A 6,036-nucleotide genomic window follows, 5' to 3' on the forward strand; every position below is an offset into this window, starting at 1 on the left:
TATTCTGTATACTAAATGCCAGTACTTTTCCATTACTGTTACAAATATAGATATGCCTTCTTACATGTATCCAATGTATCTACTTCCTTAATGAAACTTCTGTTCTCAAAACGCTGACAAAATAATATATAGTGTAAACACGTTACATTTTCCATCTGTTTTGTAAAGAAATCAGACATAGATAACCGCAGTCTGAAACAGCTACCGCAATAATTACCCAAGCAATTTTACTGGAAACGTATGCAAATAACATGGGAGATTTAGGCAATTACTAATTCATGATGTAACATCCAATCATATCGAGGAACCACACGTGGGTCCAAGACAACCCACTCATCTCGTCCACCACCTGATGGCCAATCACAGAGGACAGGAGGATGGAAGAATTGCAAGATGCTTATCCAATAATTAAACAATACGTTGTATCTATGTAATCTTTGACCTGCCCAGATGGGCAGATATGTTAAACTCTTTTAAAAGAGGCTGCACGCCCAACATTAAAGCAGAATTGAGGAAGTTTTCATAGCTGAACGTGTGTCAGAGTGATTACTTCGGACGGTGCGCACTGTCCCCCCAACCTTTAATCATTCAATCTGGAAGGGTGTAGACATTCCTAATTGAGTAAGTCATTGGACGCAAAAGGAAATCCACGACAACGGGACCCCTGAACATCATTCGGGGGATTTAAATGCCGCTGTCAGAATTGACAGCGGCATTTAAAGGGTCAATAGCCGCGATCAGCCGAACAGCCGATTGCAGCTATTGCCCGCGGGTATCAGCTGTAGTAAACAGACGACACCCGCGCAGTACGAAGAGAGGTCGCCCCGCGACCTCTCTTTATTCATACCCCAACACTCCAAGACGTAAATGTACGTCCTGGAGCGGGAAGGAGTGAAAGCTGCCAGTTGACCATGTATACAGCATTGGGTTAGGCCACATTTTCTTTGCTCTCCTCAACATGGAGCAAGCATTGCTGAACCATAAAAGCTACTTTATCACTCAGGATGGTCAACAACACATGACCCAAACTGCCTGCATGCAGGAATGGAACTGCGGCTTCCAGTGGTACCTTGCACGTCACCTTTTGCCCTTTTCCCATCGTTGCAGAGCTTTAATTCTGATTTCCGACATGGACATGCCTTGCAAACCTGCCTAGTGGAATTTTTAGGTTCCCCAAAACATTGTAAAGTCCTGATGTACTCCGCACAGCTTACATACACCACCACATTATAAACTGACATAGCAGCAAGACCCCAAACAAAACTACTGCATCTTAATACTCCAGATGAAAACACTTCAGGGTGGGATTTCCTTTTTTCTTGCAAAGGAGGGGGTGGTCCACTGTACTTGGTACCAGGGACTCTGCAAATGCAACCAATGGGGTTCAAAACTTATTCTAGCAAAATCTGTTCATCCAAACAACTGCTTATGTCCACAGGAGGGACATTTCTGTCCTTTAGAGTGAATATTAGATTGTCAATTGTGATGACAGTCTTTGTACAGCACTTTGGAATATGTTTGTGTTGTAAAGTTACAGGAAAGAATTAAATCTTTATAACACAACGATGGCTGACTAGTTATTTCTGTTTCTTCATCTTCTGTAATTCTCTAATGTAAAGACGGTTCAGGCCACAATCACCAGGGAGCAGATCCCGAATGATGTGTGTTGAGAGCAGATAATGTAAAATATATCCCATCATACTGTATAAAAAGAGGGTAGATGATAGCAGTCAGCATAATGTCACTGATCCTGTGAGCTCTCTGTGTCGCTGCTGTTCTTTCTGCTTCCATTCATCATGTATGACTTATAACAGTATATACTTCTTCTTCATCACCATCCCATTCCTGCAAGGAGATGTTTAGTCTCCTTATTATATTGGTTCTTCCATGGCTTCCTGTAACACAATCATTCTGTGATCTCAAGATAAGAGAATTTCGTCAGACAGAGTTAAAATCGACTTACCAGGATGGAGACGTCATCATTGGTGGCTTGTTGACACGGTCCACAAATGTAATACGTGAACATAATCCAGAGAACAATGTCACATATATAGTGTGTGACAAGTAAGTCATAGTTTCATCTACATATTGTACATGGGAAAGAGGGGTGAGAATAGTGTGACAGCTGCAGACAAGATGATTTACTGCCTGTACTGCAAGTCATGATGAGGGTTATGGGGGTACAGAGTTACCAAATATTTGTAAATTATAAGAAACTCCATAGAAATAGGGGAGTTTTCCAGTGTGCATTAAACTGATGTATCTATGATTTATTTGAAGTGTGAGGAGCTTGTGCCGGGTATTGTAATAGTAATTATCATATTACAGGTAATATCAAATGCTGCTGAAATATTCATATCACTATTCTGAGCCATAGACACATATTACTTATGGTCTTTACCTCTCATTATGGTTTACCAATTTGTCCATTAAAATGTTGGAGAGTTTCTAATTTTTGGTCAATTTGACCAGAAGAAAAGAAAAACTTCAGTCTGACACCCTCATTGGTTCTATCGCAGAGAAGGCCTAATTAAAACAAAAAAAGGTCATATTTGGCACTGGGAATATACAAAGGATGAAACAGTGAGATTTAAGATTCAAAGAAGCTTTATTGGCTGCTGCTCGGGTATCTCCATAGTTCCCTTGAAATGAAGCACTAGTAGCACTACATTCTGTCTCCTGCTTACTGCAGGGGTGCAGTAACCTCACAGTGAGGAGGAATGGCGACAGAGAACACCCAATCTTGAGATCAGTTGGGGTCTCAGCAGCAAGACCCTACCGATTAGCAAGTTATTCCTCATCCTGTAGTTAGGGGATAACCTGTAATTTTGCTACAACTCCTTTAATGCAAAAAGAAACAGCTGTGTAGGAGGCTTTAAACTGGGTGATGAACAGAAAAATTCTTCTACAAAGTTGAGGTTCTCAAAGGCAGTTTCATGTCACAGGTCATACACCATGGCAAGGAGTGTCTTAGGGAAAAATGAAAACTGGAGGCTATCATCAAATATCCCCAATGCTGATGTTCAGCAGCTTAGGAGGAGACAGGTAGATAGGCTATACTAGTCAGGTCTGCATTTGTCTAGGCACACCCTGAAGTAATGGGGATGACAGTAGGTGATGAAAGTGTCTATGTATCCATATGGTCTTCTAAGAGTGCTTTCACTCAGTGCAAAACTGTTCCGCAAGACGAAGCTATAGACACAGCTTAATTTGCTACTGCAGATCTCATATATACATGCGGGTTTTCATGCAGAATGTTCTGCGTCTCTAGGTACCTCTTGCGGAATAATTCCACATTGTGTGAAATCACCCCATTCAGAAAAAGGACAGTATAGTTTTGGAAGATCTGACATCATTCTGTTTCAAACAGAAGTAGATCATATTCTTAGCTTTAAAAGACCATCACATTAGCAAATGACGCCATCATATCAGCTCTGATAGAACTGGAGTTACAGCCATTTGAAGTGGTGCCAGGAATAATGAATTTACAGATGCCATGTCTGTGTGCAGAGCCGGGTGGTAGGGGGGGACAAGCAGACAGCAGCAAATAGATCTGTGATTCTGCTGTCCGTCTCCTGTCCTGGGGAGAGGTAACATAGACTTTTCTTAATGTTATCACCCACCTCATTAATCAGAGAACATATTTGCTCTCTGATTGTCTTTTCATTATCAGAAAAGCAGTAAAAAGATGTGTGTATGCTTATCTAATCATTTTTAAGCCCTTTAAACCTACAGATACTGCAGTAATTGCTGACTGTAACATCTAAATGTTTTTACAGAAAATAATAGGTTTTCCCCTCACAAAATCCTTTAAATATTGAAATTTAAAAGAACAAAAATAAAAACTACACGTAATTTATATTGCACATCCATAACGACCCATACTTTAAAATACACAGTGGGTCACAGATAAGTAGCCCGCCTTCACTTTCATCAACATTCTCATGGGAAAACTGTCTAAAAAACTCTTTGTTGCCCATAGCAACCAATCACAGCACAGTTTTCTTTTTTCATACTTCTGAGATAAAATGGAAGCTGTGATTGGTTGCTATGAGCAATAAAGACAGACTTTCTTTTAGACAGCTTCTATAAAAGTGTGGTGCTGGAATAGGAGGTGGGTTACTTTCTGCGGTCCACCCTGGATTACATTATTTAACCAGCAAAAAATTCCAAAAATGTAATTTTCTATACATTTTGTTTCTTCAAAACAGGAATAGGAAGTGCTCAAACAGTTGTATATACTGCTAAGGTATAAGACATACAAGTCAAATTATAGGTGCAAAAAACAAGCCCCCACAGAGCTCTATTAGATGAGAAACAAAATGTTTCTAATCTTGGAATGTGGTGACATAAGTATTTTTATAAAAACAGTATTTTTATTGTGGGAAAGTAACTAAGCATAATAAAACCTATATAAATTTGGTGTTATAATCATAATGACCCATAAAATAACATTAACATAATATTTTTACCGCATGGTGAACGTCATAAAAATAATCCCCTTAAAATTATGCGAAAATTGCTTTTTTTTCCCTATACCTCACAGCTAAAAAAATAAAATAATGAAAGTTATTCAATACATTACATATACAAAAAAAATTGGTTCTTATAAAATTTAGAACTCGTCCCATAAAATACAAGATCACATTCAGCTACACTGCTGAAAAATTAGAATATTATGAGCTTACCATCCTGTAATTATGACAACTTGAAACTTAAAATGAGATTGGCAATAACATTTACTGACAGGCTGCATATGTGTGACTCTTAGAATGCTTTAGTTTCCCCCTGACCTGATGAACGTCATCTATAAAAAGCTATCCTTCTCTTCCCATAGTGGGATCATCGGTTATCTGCAGAGACATATGCATCATTGCACTCCAAGCATGATTGGAGTGCCGAATGTGATTGTTCTCAGTTACAGAAATAAAGTAATCTTGTAGGTATGATACCTTTTAATGGCTAATAAAAATACATGATGTTATTGTGAGCTTTCGGACCTCTCAGGATGCTTCCTCAGGCAAAATAAAACATCTGGATGGGGCATATATATTAGGGTGGCCCTTAGCTATAGGAACTTGTTGGAAAGTTAAACTTTTGCTGCTCCCACCCCCTAATCCTGTTGCAATTAACAAACAATGTGCAAAACCTCAGCTCAATTGGACAATTGCTAGGCAAATCTCAAACGCCTTGAAGTTGGAGCATAGTATATGCCTTACGCAATGGTTATTTCCATTTAAAAGCAGTATACTCTTCCCTATCTGGACCATTTTCTTTTTTTCTTCTCACAGAAATTTATGTGGACACATCCAGGCAACCTCAACAATCGTTTAAACATGTTTGTTTGTTTTTATTTATTTTTTAATTGTTTAAAAACAACAAGTATACAGATCAAATACAATAGTGAGCATTGCAAGTACACACTTGTTCATTTTCTTGTCTGAGAATTACAAAATAAACTTTCTTGTAGTTAGGATTAACCCCTTGAGTGGCGGGTTTCTTACCACTCTGTCGTACACACCACGGCAAGTTTTTTTAAATCGTCTAATCATTTAATTTTAACTAATTTTGCAGTCGCGTTCCAAGAGCCATAACTTTATAATTTTTCCATTGACTCAGCCATATGAGGGCTTGTTTTTTGCGGGGCAAGTTGTACTTTTTGATGGCATTGTTTTTAGGTATATATAATGTATTGCATAACTTTTGTAAAAAAAAATGTAGGGAGATTGGGGAAAAAAAAGAGATTCTGCCATTTGTTTTTTCGATTTCATTTTTACGGCATTCAGCGTGCAGAATAAATAATGTGATAATGTTATTCTATGAGTCAACACGATTCCGGCGATACCAAGTTTATACAGTTTTTTTATGTTTTGCTATTTTTGTACATTTAAAACATTTTTTTTTCTTCAAGGTTTGCTTTTGTGTCGCCACATTCCAAGAGCCATATTAATTTTATTTTTCCATTGCCAGAGCTCTAGAATGCCTTGTTTTTTGCAGGATGAACTCTAGTCTTTTTTTTTTTTTTCCATTATGATT

Source organism: Eleutherodactylus coqui, chromosome 7 (assembly GCF_035609145.1).
Source record: "Eleutherodactylus coqui strain aEleCoq1 chromosome 7, aEleCoq1.hap1, whole genome shotgun sequence".
NCBI lineage: Eukaryota > Metazoa > Chordata > Amphibia > Anura > Eleutherodactylidae > Eleutherodactylus > Eleutherodactylus coqui.